The sequence below is a fragment of the Myotis nattereri genome (genome assembly GCF_964212035.1).
Source record: "Myotis nattereri genome assembly, chromosome: 5".
Classification (NCBI taxonomy): domain Eukaryota; kingdom Metazoa; phylum Chordata; class Mammalia; order Chiroptera; family Vespertilionidae; genus Myotis; species Myotis nattereri.
Genome location: NC_138080.1, coordinates 9,665,643 through 9,687,226, shown reverse-complemented (window position 1 = coordinate 9,687,226; position 21,584 = coordinate 9,665,643).

Genomic DNA, 21,584 nt, shown 5'->3' with positions numbered 1-21,584 from the left:
ATAGTGTTTATGTTTACAATTGAGGTTGAATTGGAGTGGCGTCTTTTGACTGAAACAGTTCATATCCTTAAGGTTCTAGTATGTACTTCTAAGGAAACTATCAAAATGTGGTAAAACTCTTTTAATGCACAATTACCTCTTCAGGAAATGAATATGATAGCGTAACAAACAGTTGAAACACAAGTAAATAGAATCTAACTACATTTAATTCCCAGTTCAATTACGGAGATTACAAGAACAAAGTTATGAAATGACGAGAATTCTCAAAATGTAAACAATTCCGGATATTTCAAGTGGCGTTTTCAGTAAATTGTGATTACAAACATTAAGAATTCCTGTTTATAGAGCTCTGAACTTGTGTATAAAACTTATAAATGTGGAGAATACTGTTTATGTTTTCAATTGACGCTGAATTGGCGAGGCGTCTTTTGACTGAAACAGTTCATATCCTGAAGGTTCTAGTATGTACTTCTAAGGAAACTGTCAAAATGTGGTAAAACTCTTCAAATACACAATTATCTTTCCAGGAAATGAATATGAACGTGTAACAAACACTTGAAACACAAGGAAATAGAACCTAACTACATTGAAGGCCGAGTTCACTTACCGAGATTACAGGTAGAAAGCTCTGAAAGTACAAGAATTCTCTTAATATTAAAAAGTCCGGCTATTTTAAGTGGAGTTTTCACTAAATGTGATTTCAAACATCAGGAATTACTGTTTATAAAGCTCAGAACTTGTGTATAAAGCTTTTATATGTAGAGAATAGTGTTAATGTTTACAATTGAGGTTGAATTGGAGTGGCGTCTTTTGACTGAAACAGTTCCTATCCTGAAGGTTCTAGTATGTACTTCTAAGGAAACTCTCAAAATGTGGTAAAACTCTTTTAATACACAATTACCTCTCCAGAAAATGAATATGAACGTGTAGCAAACAGTTGAAACACAAGTAAATAGAATCTAACTACATTTAATTCCCAGTTCAATTACGGAGATTACAGGAAGAAAGCTCTGAAATGACGAGAATTCTCAAAATGTAAACAATTCCGGATATTTCAAGTGGCGTTTTCAGTAAATTGTGATTTCAAACATTAAGAATTCCTGTTTATAGAGCTCTGAACTTGTGTATAAAACTTATAAATGTGGAGAATACTGTTTATGTTTTCAATTGACGCTGAATTGGCGAGGCGTCTTTTGACTGAAACAGTTCATATCCTGAAGGTTCAAGTATGTACTTCTAAGGAAACTGTCAAAATGTAGTAAAACTCTTCAAATACACAATTATCTTTCCAGGAAATGAATATGAACGTGTAACAAAGAGTTGAAACACAAGGAAATAGAATCTAACTACATTTAAGGCCGAGTTCAATTACCGAGATTACTGGAAGAAAGTTGTGAAATGACGAGAATACTCATAGTATTAACAAGTCCGGATATTTTAAATCGCGTTTTCACTAAATTGTGATTTCAAACATCAAGAATTCCTGTTTGTAGAGATCACGATTTGTGTATAAGGCTTTTAAATGAGGATAATACTGTTTATGTTTTCAATTGTGGCTTACTTTGCCACGTGTTTTTTGAATGAAACAGTGGATATCCTGAAGGTTCTTTATGTACTTCTAAGGAAACTGTCAAAATGTTGTAAAACTCTTTAAATACACAATTACCTCTCCAGGAAATGAATATGAACGTGTAACAAACAATTGAAACACAAGGAAATAGAACCTAACTACATTGAAGGCCGAGTTCACTTACCGAGATTACAGGTAGAAAGCTCTGAAAGGACAAGAATTCTCTTAATATTAAAAAGTCCGGCTATTTTAAGTGGAGTTTTCACTAAATGTGATTTCAAACATCAGGAATTACTGTTTATAGAGCTCAGAACTTGTGTATAAAGCTTTTATATGTAGAGAATAGTGCTTATGTTTACAATTGAGGTTGAATTGGAGTGGCGCCTTTTGACTGAAACAGTTCATATCCTAAAGGTTCTAGTATGTACTTCTAATGAAACTCTCAAAATGTGGTAAAACTCTTAAAATACACAATTATCTTATCAGGAAATGAATATGAACTTATAACAAACAGTTGAAACACAGGAAAATAAATTCTAACTACATTTAATGCCGAGTTCAATTACCGAGATTACAGGTAGAAAGCTCTGAAAGGACAAGAATTCTCTTAATATTAAAGAGTCCGGCTATTTTAAGTGGAGTTTTCACTAAATGTGATTTCAAACATCAGGAATTACTGTTTATAAAGCTCAGAACTTGTGTATAAAGCTTTTATATGTAGAGAAGAGTGTTTATGTTTACAATTGAGGTTGAATTGGAGTGGCGTCTTTTGACTGAAACAGTTCATATCCTGAAGGTTCTAGTATGTACTTCTAAGGAAACCTTCAAAATGTGGTAAAACTCTTTTAATACACAATTACCTCTCCAGAAAATGAATATGAACGTGTAGCAAACAGTTGAAACACAAGTAAATAGAATCTAACTACATTTAATTCCCAGTTCAATTACGGAGATTACAGGAAGAAAGCTCTGAAATGACGAGAATTCTCAAAATGTAAACAATTCCGGATATTTCAAGTGGCGTTTTCAGTAAATTGTGATTTCAAACATTAAGAATTCCTGTTTATAGAGCTCTGAACTTGTGTATAAAACTTATAAATGTGGAGAATACTGTTTATGTTTTCAATTGACGCTGAATTGGCGAGGCGTCTTTTGACTGAAACAGTTCATATCCTGAAGGTTCTAGTATGTACTTCTAAGGAAACTGTCAAAATGTAGTAAAACTCTTAAAATACACAATTATCTTTCCAGGAAATGAATATGAACGTGTAACAAAGAGTTGAAACACAAGCAAATAGAATCTAACTACATTTAAGGCCGAGTTCAATTACCGAGATTACTGGAAGAAAGTTGTGAAATGAGGAGAATACTCATAATATTAACAAGTCCGGATATTTTAAATCGCGTTTTCAGTAAATTGTGATTTCAAACATCAAGAATTCCTGTTTGTAGAGATCACGATTTGTGTATAAGGCTTTTAAATGAGGATAATACTGTTTATGTTTTCAATTGTGGCTTACTTTGCCACGTGTTTTTTGAATGAAACAGTGGATATCCTGAAGGTTCTTTATGTACTTCTAAGGAAACTGTCAAAATGTTGTAAAACTCTTTAAATACACAATTGCCTCTCCAGGAAATGAATATGAACGTGTAACAAACAATTGAAACACAAGGAAATAGAACCTAACTACATTGAAGGCCGAGTTCACTTACCGAGATTACAGGTAGAAAGCTCTGAAAGGACAAGAATTCTCTTAATATTAAAAAGTCCGGCTATTTTAAGTGGAGTTTTCACTAAATGTGATTTCAAACATCAGGAATTACTGTTTATAGAGCTCAGAACTTGTGTATAAAGCTTTTATATGTAGAGAATAGTGTTTATGTTTACAATTGAGGTTGAATTGGAGTGGCGTCTTTTGACTGAAACAGTTCATATCCTAAAGGTTCTAGTATGTACTTCTAATGAAACTCTCAAAATGTGGTAAAACTCTTAAAATACACAATTATCTTATCAGGAAATGAATATGAACTTATAACAAACAGTTGAAACACAGGAAAATAAATTCTAACTACATTTAATGCCGAGTTCAATTACCGAGATTACAGGTAGAAAGCCCTGAAAGGACAAGAATTCTCTTAATATTAAAGAGTCCGGCTATTTTAAGTGGAGTTTTCACTAAATGTGATTTCAAACATCAGGAATTACTGTTTATAAAGCTCAGAACTTGTGTATAAAGCTTTTATATGTAGAGAAGAGTGTTTATGTTTACAATTGAGGTTGAATTGGAGTGGCGTCTTTTGACTGAAACAGTTCATATCCTGAAGGTTCTAGTATGTACTTCTAAGGAAACCTTCAAAATGTGGTAAAACTCTTTTAATACACAATTACCTCTCCAGAAAATGAATATGAACGTGTAGCAAGCAGTTGAAACACAAGTAAATAGAATCTAACTACATTTAATTCCCAGTTCAATTACGGAGATTACAGGAAGAAAGCTCTGAAATGACGAGAATTCTCAAAATGTAAACAATTCCGGATATTTCAAGTGGCGTTTTCAGTAAATTGTGATTTCAAACATTAAGAATTCCTGTTTATAGAGCTCTGAACTTGTGTATAAAACTTATAAATGTGGAGAATACTGTTTATGTTTTCAATTGACGCTGAATTGGCGAGGCGTCTTTTGACTGAAACAGTTCATATCCTGAAGGTTCTAGTATGTACTTCTAAGGAAACTGTCAAAATGTAGTAAAACTCTTAAAATACACAATTATCTTTCCAGGAAATGAATATGAACGTGTAACAAAGAGTTGAAACACAAGCAAATAGAATCTAACTACATTTAAGGCCGAGTTCAATTACCGAGATTACTGGAAGAAAGTTGTGAAATGAGGAGAATACTCATAATATTAACAAGTCCGGATATTTTAAATCGCGTTTTCAGTAAATTGTGATTTCAAACATTAAGAATTCCTGTTTGTAGAGATCACGATTTGTGTATAAAGCTTTTAAATGAGGATAATACTGTTTATGTTTACAATTGAGGCTTAATTTGCCAAGTGTTTTTTGAACGAAACAGTGGTTATCCTGAAGGTTCTTTATGTACTTCTAAGGAAACTGTCAAAGTATTGTAAAACTCTTTAAATACACGATTACCTCTCCAGGAAATGAATATGAACGTGTAACAAACAGTTGAAACACAAGGAAATAGAACCTAACTACATTTAAGGCCGAGTTCTATTACCGAGATTACAGGTAGAAAGCTATGAAAGGACAAGAATTCTCTTAATATTAAAGAGTCCGGCTATTTTAAGTGGAGTTTTCACTAAATGTGATTTCAAACATCAGGAATTACTATTTATAAAGCTCAGAACTTGTGTATAAAGCTTTTATATGTAGAGAATAGTGTTTATGTTTACAATTGAGGTTGAATTGGAGTGGCGTCTTTTGACTGAAACAGTTCATATCCTTAAGGTTCTAGTATGTACTTCTAAGGAAACTATCAAAATGTGGTAAAACTCTTTTAATGCACAATTACCTCTTCAGGAAATGAATATGATAGCGTAACAAACAGTTGAAACACAAGTAAATAGAATCTAACTACATTTAATTCCCAGTTCAATTACGGAGATTACAAGAACAAAGTTATGAAATGACGAGAATTCTCAAAATGTAAACAATTCCGGATATTTCAAGTGGCGTTTTCAGTAAATTGTGATTACAAACATTAAGAATTCCTGTTTATAGAGCTCTGAACTTGTGTATAAAACTTATAAATGTGGAGAATACTGTTTATGTTTTCAATTGACGCTGAATTGGCGAGGCGTCTTTTGACTGAAACAGTTCATATCCTGAAGGTTCTAGTATGTACTTCTAAGGAAACTGTCAAAATGTGGTAAAACTCTTCAAATACACAATTATCTTTCCAGGAAATGAATATGAACGTGTAACAAACACTTGAAACACAAGGAAATAGAACCTAACTACATTGAAGGCCGAGTTCACTTACCGAGATTACAGGTAGAAAGCTCTGAAAGTACAAGAATTCTCTTAATATTAAAAAGTCCGGCTATTTTAAGTGGAGTTTTCACTAAATGTGATTTCAAACATCAGGAATTACTGTTTATAAAGCTCAGAACTTGTGTATAAAGCTTTTATATGTAGAGAATAGTGTTAATGTTTACAATTGAGGTTGAATTGGAGTGGCGTCTTTTGACTGAAACAGTTCCTATCCTGAAGGTTCTAGTATGTACTTCTAAGGAAACTCTCAAAATGTGGTAAAACTCTTTTAATACACAATTACCTCTCCAGAAAATGAATATGAACGTGTAGCAAACAGTTGAAACACAAGTAAATAGAATCTAACTACATTTAATTCCCAGTTCAATTACGGAGATTACAGGAAGAAAGCTCTGAAATGACGAGAATTCTCAAAATGTAAACAATTCCGGATATTTCAAGTGGCGTTTTCAGTAAATTGTGATTTCAAACATTAAGAATTCCTGTTTATAGAGCTCTGAACTTGTGTATAAAACTTATAAATGTGGAGAATACTGTTTATGTTTTCAATTGACGCTGAATTGGCGAGGCGTCTTTTGACTGAAACAGTTCATATCCTGAAGGTTCAAGTATGTACTTCTAAGGAAACTGTCAAAATGTAGTAAAACTCTTCAAATACACAATTATCTTTCCAGGAAATCAATATGAACGTGTAACAAAGAGTTGAAACACAAGGAAATAGAATCTAACTACATTTAAGGCCGAGTTCAATTACCGAGATTACTGGAAGAAAGTTGTGAAATGACGAGAATACTCATAGTATTAACAAGTCCGGATATTTTAAATCGCGTTTTCACTAAATTGTGATTTCAAACATCAAGAATTCCTGTTTGTAGAGATCACGATTTGTGTATAAGGCTTTTAAATGAGGATAATACTGTTTATGTTTTCAATTGTGGCTTACTTTGCCACGTGTTTTTTGAATGAAACAGTGGATATCCTGAAGGTTCTTTATGTACTTCTAAGGAAACTGTCAAAATGTTGTAAAACTCTTTAAATACACAATTACCTCCCCAGGAAATGAATATGAACGTGTAACAAACAATTGAAACACAAGGAAATAGAACCTAACTACATTGAAGGCCGAGTTCACTTACCGAGATTACAGGTAGAAAGCTCTGAAAGGACAAGAATTCTCTTAATATTAAAAAGTCCGGCTATTTTAAGTGGAGTTTTCACTAAATGTGATTTCAAACATCAGGAATTACTGTTTATAGAGCTCAGAACTTGTGTATAAAGCTTTTATATGTAGAGAATAGTGTTTATGTTTACAATTGAGGTTGAATTGGAGTGGCGTCTTTTGACTGAAACAGTTCATATCCTAAAGGTTCTAGTATGTACTTCTAAGGAAACTCTCAAAATGTGGTAAAACTCTTAAAATACACAATTATCTTATCAGGAAATGAATATGAACTTATAACAAACAGTTGAAACACAGGAAAATAAATTCTAACTACATTTAATGCCGAGTTCAATTACCGAGATTCCAGGTAGAAAGCTCTGAAAGGACAAGAATTCTCTTAATATTAAAGAGTCCGGCTATTTTAAGTGGAGTTTTCACTAAATGTGATTTCAAACATCAGGAATTACTGTTTATAAAGCTCAGAACTTGTGTATAAAGCTTTTATATGTAGAGAAGAGTGTTTATGTTTACAATTGAGGTTGAATTGGAGTGGCGTCTTTTGACTGAAACAGTTCATATCCTGAAGGTTCTAGTATGTACTTCTAAGGAAACCTTCAAAATGTGGTAAAACTCTTTTAATACACAATTACCTCTCCAGAAAATGAATATGAACGTGTAGCAAACAGTTGAAACACAAGTAAATAGAATCTAACTACATTTAATTCCCAGTTCAATTACGGAGATTACAGGAAGAAAGCTCTGAAATGACGAGAATTCTCAAAATGTAAACAATTCCGGATATTTCAAGTGGCGTTTTCAGTAAATTGTGATTTCAAACATTAAGAATTCCTGTTTATAGAGCTCTGAACTTGTGTATAAAACTTATAAATGTGGAGAATACTGTTTATGTTTTCAATTGACGCTGAATTGGCGAGGCGTCTTTTGACTGAAACAGTTCATATCCTGAAGGTTCTAGTATGTACTTCTAAGGAAACTGTCAAAATGTGGTAAAACTCTTCAAATACACAATTATCTTTCCAGGAAATGAATATGAACGTGTAACAAAGAGTTGAAACACAAGGAAATAGAATCTAACTACATTTAAGGCCGAGTTCAATTACCGAGATTACTGGAAGAAAGTTGTGAAATGACGAGAATACTCATAATATTAACAAGCCCGGATATTTTAAATCGCGTTTTCAGTAAATTGGGATTTCAAACATTAAGAATTCCTGTTTGTAGAGATCACGATTTTTGTATAAAGCTTTTAAATGAGGATAGTACTGTTTATGTTTACAATTGAGGCTTAATTTGCCAAGTGTTTTTTGAACGAAACAGTGGTTATCCTGAAGGTTCTTTATGTACTTCTAAGGAAACTGTCAAAGTATTGTAAAACTCTTTAAATACACGATTACCTCTCCAGGAAATGAATATGAACGTGTAACAAACACTTGAAACACAAGGAAATAGAACCTAACTACATTGAAGGCCGAGTTCACTTACCGAGATTACAGGTAGAAAGCTCTGAAAGGACAAGAATTCTCTTAATATTAAAAAGTCCGGCTATTTTAAGTGGAGTTTTCACTAAATGTGATTTCAAACATCAGGAATTACTGTTTATAGAGCTCAGAACTTGTGTATAAAGCTTTTATATGTAGAGAATAGTGTTTATGTTTACAATTGAGGTTGAATTGGAGTGGCGTCTTTTGACTGAAACAGTTCATATCCTAAAGGTTCTAGTATGTACTTCTAAGGAAACTCTCAAAATGTGGTAAAACTCTTAAAATACACAATTATCTTATCAGGAAATGAATATGAACTTATAACAAACAGTTGAAACACAAGAAAATAAATTCTAACTACATTTAATGCCGAGTTCACTTACCGAGATTACAGGTAAAAGCACTGAAAGGACAAGAATTCTCTTAATATTAAAGAGTCCGGCTATTTTAAGTGGAGTTTTCACTAAATGTGATTTCAAACATCAGGAATTACTGTTTATAAAGCTCAGAACTTGTGTATAAAGCTTTTATATGTAGAGAATAGTGTTAATGTTTACAATAGAGGTTGAATTGGAGTGGCGTCTTTTGAGTGAAACAGTTCCTATCCTGAAGGTTCTAGTATGTACTTCTAAGGAAACTCTCAAAATGTGGTAAAACTCTTTTAATACACAATTACCTCTCCAGAAAATGAATATGAACGTGTAGCAAACAGTTGAAACACAAGTAAATAGAATCTAACTACATTTAATTCCCAGTTCAATTACGGAGATTACAAGAACATATCTCTGAAATGACGAGAATTCTCAAAATGTAAACAATTCCGGATATTTCAAGTGGCGTTTTCAGTAAATTGTGATTTCAAACATTAAGAATTCCTGTTTATAGAGCTCTGAACTTGTGTATAAAACTTATAAATGTGGAGAATACTGTTTATGTTTTCAATTGACGCTGAATTGGCGAGGCGTCTTTTGACTGAAACAGTTCATATCCTGAAGGTTCTAGTATGTACTTCTAAGGAAACTGTCAAAATGTGGTAAAACTCTTCAAATACACAATTATCTTTCCAGGAAATGAATATGAACGTGTAACAAACAGTTGAAACACAAGCAAATAGAATCTAACTACATTTAAGGCCGAGTTCAATTACCGAGATTACTGGAAGAAAGTTGTGAAATGACGAGAATACTCATAATATTAACAAGTACGGATATTTTAAATCGCGTTTTCAGTAAATTGTGATTTCAAACATTAAGAATTCCTGTTTGTAGAGATCACGATTTGTGTATAAAGCTTTTAAATGAGGATAATACTGTTTATGTTTACAATTGAGGCTTAATTTGCCAAGTGTTTTTTGAACGAAACAGTGGTTATCCTGAAGGTTCTTTATGTACTTCTAAGGAAACTGTCAAAGTATTGTAAAACTCTTTAAATACACGATTACCTCTCCAGGAAATGAATATGAACGTGTAACAAACAGTTGAAACACAAGGAAATAGAACCTAACTACATTTAAGGCCGAGTTCTATTACCGAGATTACAGGTAGAAAGCTATGAAAGGACAAGAATTCTCTTAATATTAAAAAGTCCGGCTATTTTAAGTGGAGTTTTCACTAAATGTGATTTCAAACATCAGGAATTACTGTTTATAAAGCTCAGAACTTGTGTATAAAGCTTTTATATGTAGAGAATAGTGTTTATGTTTACAATTGAGGTTGAATTGGAGTGGCGTCTTTTGACTGAAACAGTTCATATCCTGAAGGTTCTAGTATGTACTTCTAAGGAAACTATCAAAATGTGGTAAAACTCTTTTAATGCACAATTACCTCTTCAGGAAATGAATATGATAGTGTAACAAACAGTTGAAACACAAGTAAATAGAATCTAACTACATTTAATTCCCAGTTCAATTACGGAGATTACAAGAACAAAGTTATGAAATGACGAGAATTCTCAAAATGTAAACAATTCCAGATATTTCAAGTGGCGTTTTCAGTAAATTGTGATTACAAACATTAAGAATTCCTGTTTATAGAGCTCTGAACTTGTGTATAAAACTTATAAATGTGGAGAATACTGTTTATGTTTTCAATTGACGCTGAATTGGCGAGGCGTCTTTTGACTGAAACAGTTCATATCCTGAAGGTTCTAGTATGTACTTCTAAGGAAACTGTCAAAATGTGGTAAAACTCTTCAAATACACAATTATCTTTCCAGGAAATGAATATGAACGTGTAACAAACAGTTGAAACACAAGCAAATAGAATCTAACTACATTTAAGGCCGAGTTCAATTACCGAGATTACTGGAAGAAAGTTGTGAAATGACGAGAACAATCATAATATTAACAAGCCCGGATATTTTAAATCGCGTTTTCAGTAAATTGTGATTTCAAACATTAAGAATTCCTGTTTGTAGAGATCACGATTTTTGTATAAAGCTTTTAAATGAGGATAATACTGTTTATGTTTACAATTGAGGCTTAATTTGCCAAGTGTTTTTTGAACGAAACAGTGGTTATCCTGAAGGTTCTTTATGTACTTCTAAGGAAACTGTCAAAGTATTGTAAAACTCTTTAAATACACGATTACCTCTCCAGGAAATGAATATGAACGTGTAACAAACACTTGAAACACAAGGAAATAGAACCTAACTACATTGAAGGCCGAGTTCACTTACCGAGATTACAGGTAGAAAGCTCTGAAAGTACAAGAATTCTCTTAATATTAAAAAGTCCGGCTATTTTAAGTGGAGTTTTCACTAAATGTGATTTCAAACATCAGGAATTACTGTTTATAGAGCTCAGACCTTGTGTATAAAGCTTTTATATGTAGAGAATAGTGTTTATGTTTACAATTGAGGTTGAATTGGAGTGGCGTCTTTTGACTGAAACAGTTCATATCCTAAAGTTCTAGTATGTACTTCTAAGGAAACTCTCAAAATGTGGTAAAACTCTTAAAATACACAATTATCTTATCAGGAAATGAATATGAACTTATAACAAACAGTTGAAACACAAGAAAATAAATTCTAACTACATTTAATGCCGAGTTCAATTACCGAGATTACAGGTAAAAGCTCTGAAAGGTCAAGAATTCTCTTAATATTAAAGAGTCCGGCTATTTTAAGTGGAGTTTTCACTAAATGTGATTTCAAACATCAGGAATTACTGTTTATAAAGCTCAGAACTTGTGTATAAAGCTTTTATATGTAGAGAATAGTGTTAATGTTTACAATTGATGTTGAATTGGATTGGCGTCTTTTGACTGAAACAGTTCCTATCCTGAAGGTTCTAGTATGTACTTCTAAGGAAACTCTCAAAATGTGGTAAAACTCTTTTAATACACAATTACCTCTCCAGAAAATGAATATGAACTTGTAGCAAACAGTTGAAACACAAGTAAAAAGAATCTAACTACATTTAATTCCCAGTTCAATTACGGAGATTACAGGAAGAAAGCTCTGAAATGACGTGAATTCTCAAAATGTAAACAATTCCGGATATTTCAAGTGGCGTTTTCAGTAAATTGTGATTTCAAACATTAAGAATTCCTGTTTATAGAGCTCTGAACTTGTGTATAAAACTTATAAATGTGGAGAATACTGTTTATGTTTTCAATTGACGCTGAATTGGCGAGGCGTCTTTTGACTGAAACAGTTCATATCCTGAAGGTTCAAGTATGTACTTCTAAGGAAACTGTCAAAATGTAGTAAAACTCTTCAAATACACAATTATCTTTCCAGAAAATGAATATGAACGTGTAACAAAGAGTTGAAACACAAGGAAATAGAATCTAACTACATTTAAGGCCGAGTTCAATTACCGAGATTACTGGAAGAAAGTTGTGAAATGACGAGAATACTCATAGTATTAACAAGTCCGGATATTTTAAATCGCGTTTTCACTAAATTGTGATTTCAAACATCAAGAATTCCTGTTTGTAGAGATCACGATTTGTGTATAAGGCTTTTAAATGAGGATAATACTGTTTATGTTTTCAATTGTGGCTTACTTTGCCACGTGTTTTTTGAATGAAACAGTGGATATCCTGAAGGTTCTTTATGTACTTCTAAGGAAACTGTCAAAATGTTGTAAAACTCTTTAAATACACAATTACCTCTCCAGGAAATGAATATGAACGTGTAACAAACAATTGAAACACAAGGAAATAGAACCTAACTACATTGAAGGCCGAGTTCACTTACCGAGATTACAGGTAGAAAGCTCTGAAAGGACAAGAATTCTCTTAATATTAAAAAGTCCGGCTATTTTAAGTGGAGTTTTCACTAAATGTGATTTCAAACATCAGGAATTACTGTTTATAGAGCTCAGAACTTGTGTATAAAGCTTTTATATGTAGAGAATAGTGTTTATGTTTACAATTGAGGTTGAATTGGAGTGGCGTCTTTTGACTGAAACAGTTCATATCCTAAAGGTTCTAGTATGTACTTCTAATGAAACTCTCAAAATGTGGTAAAACTCTTAAAATACACAATTATCTTATCAGGAAATGAATATGAACTTATAACAAACAGTTGAAACACAGGAAAATAAATTCTAACTACATTTAATGCCGAGTTCAATTACCGAGATTACAGGTAGAAAGCTCTGAAAGGACAAGAATTCTCTTAATATTAAAGAGTCCGGCTATTTTAAGTGGAGTTTTCACTAAATGTGATTTCAAACATCAGGAATTACTGTTTATAAAGCTCAGAACTTGTGTATAAAGCTTTTATATGTAGAGAAGAGTGTTTATGTTTACAATTGAGGTTGAATTGGAGTGGCGTCTTTTGACTGAAACAGTTCATATCCTGAAGGTTCTAGTATGTACTTCTAAGGAAACTCTCAAAATGTGGTAAAACTCTTTTAATACACAATTACCTCTCCAGGAAATGAATATGAACGTGTAACAAACAGTTGAAACACAAGTAAATAGAATCTAACTACATTTAATTCCCAGTTCAATTACGGAGATTACAGGAAGAAAGCTCTGAAATGACGAGAATTCTCAAAATGTAAACAATTCCGGATATTTCAAGTGGCGTTTTCAGTAAATTGTGATTTCAAACATTAAGAATTCCTGTTTATAGAGCTCTGGACTTGTGTATAAAACTTATAAATGTGGAGAATACTGTTTATGTTTTCAATTGACGCTGAATTGGCGAGGCGTCTTTTGACTGAAACAGTTCATATCCTGAAGGTTCTAGTATGTACTTCTAAGAAAACTGTCAAAATGTGGTAAAACTCTTCAAATACACAATTATCTTTCCAGGAAATGAATATGAACGTGTAACAAAGAGTTGAAACACAAGCAAATAGAATCTAACTACATTTAAGGCCGAGTTCAATTACCGAGATTACTGGAAGAAAGTTGTGAAATGAGGAGAATACTCATAATATTAACAAGTCCGGATATTTTAAATCGCGTTTTCAGTAAATTGTGATTTCAAACATTAAGAATTCCTGTTTGTAGAGATCACGATTTGTGTATAAAGCTTTTAAATGAGGATAATACTGTTTATGTTTACAATTGAGGCTTAATTTGCCAAGTGTTTTTTGAACGAAACAGTGGTTATCCTGAAGGTTCTTTATGTACTTCTAAGGAAACTGTCAAAGTATTGTAAAACTCTTTAAATACACGATTACCTCTCCAGGAAATGAATATGAACGTGTAACAAACAGTTGAAACACAAGGAAATAGAACCTAACTACATTTAAGGCCGAGTTCTATTACCGAGATTACAGGTAGAAAGCTATGAAAGGACAAGAATTCTCTTAATATTAAAGAGTCCGGCTATTTTAAGTGGAGTTTTCACTAAATGTGATTTCAAACATCAGGAATTACTGTTTATAAAGCTCAGAACTTGTGTATAAAGCTTTTATATGTAGAGAATAGTGTTTATGTTTACAATTGAGGTTGACTTGGAGTGGCGTCTTTTGACTGAAACAGTTCATATCCTTAAGGTTCTAGTATGTACTTCTAAGGAAACTATCAAAATGTGGTAAAACTCTTTTAATGCACAATTACCTCTTCAGGAAATGAATATGATAGCGTAACAAACAGTTGAAACACAAGTAAATAGAATCTAACTACATTTAATTCCCAGTTCAATTACGGAGATTACTGGAAGAAAGTTGTGAAATGACGAGAATTCTCAAAATGTAAACAATTCCGGATATTTCAAGTGGCGTTTTCAGTAAATTGTGATTTCAAACATTAAGAATTCCTGTTTATAGAGCTCTGAACTTGTGTATAAAACTTATAAATGTGGAGAATACTGTTTATGTTTTCAATTGACGCTGAATTGGCGAGGCGTCTTTTGACTGAAACAGTTCATATCCTGAAGGTTCAAGTATGTACTTCTAAGGAAACTGTCAAAATGTAGTAAAACTCTTCAAATACACAATTATCTTTCCAGAAAATGAATATGAACGTGTAACAAAGAGTTGAAACACAAGGAAATAGAATCTAACTACATTTAAGGCCGAGTTCAATTACCGAGATTACTGGAAGAAAGTTGTGAAATGACGAGAATACTCATAGTATTAACAAGTCCGGATATTTTAAATCGCGTTTTCACTAAATTGTGATTTCAAACATCAAGAATTCCTGTTTGTAGAGATCACGATTTGTGTATAAGGCTTTTAAATGAGGATAATACTGTTTATGTTTTCAATTGTGGCTTACTTTGCCACGTGTTTTTTGAATGAAACAGTGGATATCCTGAAGGTTCTTTATGTACTTCTAAGGAAACTGTCAAAATGTTGTAAAACTCTTTAAATACACAATTACCTCTCCAGGAAATGAATATGAACGTGTAACAAACAATTGAAACACAAGGAAATAGAACCTAACTACATTGAAGGCCGAGTTCACTTACCGAGATTACAGGTAGAAAGCTCTGAAAGGACAAGAATTCTCTTAATATTAAAAAGTCCGGCTATTTTAAGTGGAGTTTTCACTAAATGTGATTTCAAACATCAGGAATTACTGTTTATAGAGCTCAGAACTTGTGTATAAAGCTTTTATATGTAGAGAATAGTGTTTATGTTTACAATTGAGGTTGAATTGGAGTGGCGTCTTTTGACTGAAACAGTTCATATCCTAAAGGTTCTAGTATGTACTTCTAATGAAACTCTCAAAATGTGGTAAAACTCTTAAAATACACAATTATCTTATCAGGAAATGAATATGAACTTATAACAAACAGTTGAAACACAGGAAAATATATTCTAACTACATTTAATGCCGAGTTCAATTACCGAGATTACAGGTAGAAAGCTCTGAAAGGACAAGAATTCTCTTAATATTAAAGAGTCCGGCTATTTTAAGTGGAGTTTTCACTAAATGTGATTTCAAACATCAGGAATTACTGTTTATAAAGCTCAGAACTTGTGTATAAAGCTTTTATATGTAGAGAAGAGTGTTTATGTTTACAATTGAGGTTGAATTGGAGTGGCGTCTTTTGACTGAAACAGTTCATATCCTGAAGGTTCTAGTATGTACTTCTAAGGAAACTCTCAAAATGTGGTAAAACTCTTTTAATACACAATTACCTCTCCAGGAAATGAATATGAACGTGTAACAAACAGTTGAAACACAAGTAAATAGAATCTAACTACATTTAATTCCCAGTTCAATTACGGAGATTACAGGAAGAAAGCTCTGAAATGACGAGAATTCTCAAAATGTAAACAATTCCGGATATTTCAAGTGGCGTTTTCAGTAAATTGTGATTTCAAACATTAAGAATTCCTGTTTATAGAGCTCTGAACTTGTGTACAAAACTTATAAATGTGGAGAATACTGTTTATGTTTTCAATTGACGCTGAATTGGCGAGGCGTCTTTTGACTGAAACAGTTCATATCCTGAAGGTTCTAGTATGTACTTCTAAGGAAACTGTCAAAATGTGGTAAAACTCTTCAAATACACAATTATCTTTCCAGGAAATGAATATGAACGTGTAACAAAGAGTTGAAACACAAGGAAATAGAATCTAACTACATTTAAGGCCGAGTTCAATTACCGAGATTACTGGAAGAAAGTTGTGAAATGACGAGAACACTCATAATATTAACAAGCCCGGATATTTTAAATCGCGTTTTCAGTAAATTGTGATTTCAAACATTAAGAATTCCTGTTTGTAGAGATCACGATTTTTGTATAAAGCTTTTAAATGAGGATAGTACTGTTTATGTTTACAATTGAGGCTTAATTTGCCAAGTGTTTTTTGAACGAAACAGTGGTTATCCTGAAGGTTCTTTATGTACTTCTAAGGAAACTGTCAAAGTATTGTAAAACTCTTTAAATACACGATTACCTCTCCAGGAAATGAATATGAACGTGTAACAAACACTTGAAACACAAGGAAATAGAACCTAACTACATTGAAGGCCGAGTTCACTTACCGAGATTACAGGTAGAAAGCTCTGAAAGGACAAGAATTCTCTTAATATTAAAAAGTCCGGCTATTTTAAGTGGAGTTTTCACTAAATGTGATTTCAAACATCAGGAATTACTGTTTATAGAGCTCAGAACTTGTGTATAAAGCTTTTATATGTAGAGAATAGTGTTTATGTTTACAATTGAGGTTGAATTGGAGTGGCGTCTTTTGACTGAAACAGTTCATATCCTAAAGGTTCTAGTATGTACTTCTAATGAAACACTCAAAATGTGGTAAAACTCTTAAAATACACAATTATCTTATCAGGAAATGAATATGAACTTATAACAAACAGTTGAAACACAGGAAAATAAATTCTAACTACATTTAATGCCGAGTTCAATTACCGAGATTACAGGTAGAAAGCTCTGAAAGGACAAGAATTCTCTTAATATTAAAGAGTCCGGCTATTTTAAGTGGAGTTTTCACTAAATGTGATTTCAAACATCAGGAATTACTGTTTATAAAGCTCAGAACTTGTGTATAAAGCTTTTATATGTAGAGAAGAGTGTTTATGTTTACAATTGAGGTTGAATTGGAGTGGCGTCTTTTGACTGAAACAGTTCATATCCTGAAGGTTCTAGTATGTACTTCTAAGGAAACTCTCAAAATGTGGTAAAACTCTTTTAATACACAATTACCTCTCCAGGAAATGAATATGAACGTGTAACAAACAGTTGAAACACAAGTAAATAGAATCTAACTACATTTAATTCCCAGTTCAATTACGGAGATTACAGGAAGAAAGCTCTGAAATGACGAGAATTCTCAAAATGTAAACAATTCCGGATATTTCAAGTGGCGTTTTCAGTAAATTGTGATTTCAAACATTAAGAATTCCTGTTTATAGAGCTCTGAACTTGTGTACAAAACTTATAAATGTGGAGAATACTGTTTATGTTTTCAATTGACGCTGAATTGGCGAGGCGTCTTTTGACTGAAACAGTTCATATCCTGAAGGTTCTAGTATGTACTTCTAAGGAAACTGTCAAAATGTGGTAAAACTCTTCAAATACACAATTATCTTTCCAGGAAATGAATATGAACGTGTAACAAAGAGTTGAAACACAAGGAAATAGAATCTAACTACATTTAAGGCCGAGTTCAATTACCGAGATTACTGGAAGAAAGTTGTGAAATGACGAGAACACTCATAATATTAACAAGCCCGGATATTTTAAATCGCGTTTTCAGTAAATTGTGATTTCAAACATTAAGAATTCCTGTTTGTAGAGATCACGATTTTTGTATAAAGCTTTTAAATGAGGATAGTACTGTTTATGTTTACAATTGAGGCTTAATTTGCCAAGTGTTTTTTGAACGAAACAGTGGTTATCCTGAAGGTTCTTTATGTACTTCTAAGGAAACTGTCAAAGTATTGTAAAACTCTTTAAATACACGATTACCTCTCCAGGAAATGAATATGAACGTGTAACAAACACTTGAAACACAAGGAAATAGAACCTAACTACATTGAAGGCCGAGTTCACTTACCGAGATTACAGGTAGAAAGCTCTGAAAGGACAAGAATTCTCTTAATATTAAAAAGTCCGGCTATTTTAAGTGGAGTTTTCACTAAATGTGATTTCAAACATCAGGAATTACTGTTTATAGAGCTCAGAACTTGTGTATAAAGCTTTTATATGTAGAGAATAGTGTTTATGTTTACAATTGAGGTTGAATTGGAGTGGCGTCTTTTGACTGAAACAGTTCATATCCTAAAGGTTCTAGTATGTACTTCTAAGGAAACTCTCAAAATGTGGTAAAACTCTTAAAATACACAATTATCTTATCAGGAAATGAATATGAACTTATAACAAACAGTTGAAACACAAGAAAATAAATTCTAACTACATTTAATGCCGAGTTCAATTACCGAGATTACAGGTAAAAGCTCTGAAAGGACAAGAATTCTCTTAATATTAAAGAGTCCGGCTATTTTAAGTGGAGTTTTCACTAAATGTGATTTCAAACATCAGGAATTACTGTTTATAAAGCTCAGAACTTGTGTATAAAGCTTTTATATGTAGAGAATAGTGTTAATGTTTACAATTGAGGTTGAATTGGAGTGGCGTCTTTTGAGTGAAACAGTTCCTATCCTGAAGGTTCTAGTATGTACTTCTAAGGAAACTCTCAAAATGTGGTAAAACTCTTTTAATACACAATTACCTCTCCAGAAAATGAATATGAACGTGTAGCAAACAGTTGAAACACAAGTAAATAGAATCTAACTACATTTAATTCCCAGTTCAATTACGGAGATTACAAGAACATATCTCTGAAATGACGAGAATTCTCAAAATGTAAACAATTCCGGATATTTCAAGTGGCGTTTTCAGTAAATTGTGATTTCAAACATTAAGAATTCCTGTTTATAGAGCTCTGAACTTGTGTATAAAACTTATAAATGTGGAGAATACTGTTTATGTTTTCAATTGACGCTGAATTGGCGAGGCGTCTTTTGACTGAAACAGTTCATATCCTGAAGGTTCTAGTATGTACTTCTAAGGAAACTGTCAAAATGTGGTAAAACTCTTCAAATACACAATTATCTTTCCAGGAAATGAATATGAACGTGTAACAAACAGTTGAAACACAAGCAAATAGAATCTAACTACATTTAAGGCCGAGTTCAATTACCGAGATTACTGGAAGAAAGTTGTGAAATGACGAGAATACTCATAATATTAACAAGTACGGATATTTTAAATCGCGTTTTCAGTAAATTGTGATTTCAAACATTAAGAATTCCTGTTTGTAGAGATCACGATTTGTGTATAAAGCTTTTAAATGAGGATAATACTGTTTATGTTTACAATTGAGGCTTAATTTGCCAAGTGTTTTTTGAACGAAACAGTGGTTATCCTGAAGGTTCTTTATGTACTTCTAAGGAAACTGTCAAAGTATTGTAAAACTCTTTAAATACACGATTACCTCTCCAGGAAATGAATATGAACGTGTAACAAACAGTTGAAACACAAGGAAATAGAACCTAACTACATTTAAGGCCGAGTTCTATTACCGAGATTACAGGTAGAAAGCTATGAAAGGACAAGAATTCTCTTAATATTAAAAAGTCCGGCTATTTTAAGTGGAGTTTTCACTAAATGTGATTTCAAACATCAGGAATTACTGTTTATAAAGCTCAGAACTTGTGTATAAAGCTTTTATATGTAGAGAATAGTGTTTATGTTTACAATTGAGGTTGAATTGGAGTGGCGTCTTTTGACTGAAACAGTTCATATCCTGAAGGTTCTAGTATGTACTTCTAAGGAAACTATCAAAATGTGGTAAAACTCTTTTAATGCACAATTACCTCTTCAGGAAATGAATATGATAGTGTAACAAACAGTTGAAACACAAGTAAATAGAATCTAACTACATTTAATTCCCAGTTCAATTACGGAGATTACAAGAACAAAGTTATGAAATGACGAGAATTCTCAAAATGTAAACAATTCCAGATATTTCAAGTGGCGTTTTCAGTAAATTGTGATTACAAACATTAAGAATTCCTGTTTATAGAGCTCTGAACTTGTGTATAAAACTTATAAATGTGGAGAATACTGTTTATGTTTTCAATTGACGCTGAATTGGCGAGGCGTCTTTTGACTGAAACAGTTCATATCCTGAAGGTTCTAGTATGTACTTCTAAGGAAACTGTCAAAATGTGGTAAAACTCTTCAAATACACAATTATCTTTCCAGGAAATGAATATGAACGTGTAACAAACAGTTGAAACACAAGCAAATAGAATCTAACTACATTTAAGGCCGAGTTCAATTACCGAGATTACTGGAAGAAAGTTGTGAAATGACGAGAACAATCATAATATTAACAAGCCCGGATATTTTAAATCGCGTTTTCAGTAAATTGTGATTTCAAACATTAAGAATTCCTGTTTGTAGAGATCACGATTTTTGTATAAAGCTTTTAAATGAGGATAATACTGTTTATGTTTACAATTGAGGCTTAATTTGCCAAGTGTTTTTTGAACGAAACAGTGGTTATCCTGAAGGTTCTTTATGTACTTCTAAGGAAACTGTCAAAGTATTGTAAAACTCTTTAAATACACGATTACCTCTCCAGGAAATGAATATGAACGTGTAACAAACACTTGAAACACAAGGAAATAGAACCTAACTACATTGAAGGCCGAGTTCACTTACCGAGATTACAGGTAGAAAGCTCTGAAAGTACAAGAATTCTCTTAATATTAAAAAGTCCGGCTATTTTAAGTGGAGTTTTCACTAAATGTGATTTCAAACATCAGGAATTACTGTTTATAGAGCTCAGACCTTGTGTATAAAGCTTTTATATGTAGAGAATAGTGTTTATGTTTACAATTGAGGTTGAATTGGAGTGGCGTCTTTTGACTGAAACAGTTCATATCCTAAAGTTCTAGTATGTACTTCTAAGGAAACTCTCAAAATGTGGTAAAACTCTTAAAATACACAATTATCTTATCAGGAAATGAATATGAACTTATAACAAACAGTTGAAACACAAGAAAATAAATTCTAACTACATTTAATGCCGAGTTCAATTACCGAGATTACAGGTAAAAGCTCTGAAAGGTCAAGAATTCTCTTAATATTAAAGAGTCCGGCTATTTTAAGTGGAGTTTTCACTAAATGTGATTTCAAACATCAGGAATTACTGTTTATAAAGCTCAGAACTTGTGTATAAAGCTTTTATATGTAGAGAATAGTGTTAATGTTTACAATTGATGTTGAATTGGATTGGCGTCTTTTGACTGAAACAGTTCCTATCCTGAAGGTTCTAGTATGTACTTCTAAGGAAACTCTCAAAATGTGGTAAAACTCTTTTAATACACAATTACCTCTCCAGAAAATGAATATGAACTTGTAGCAAACAGTTGAAACACA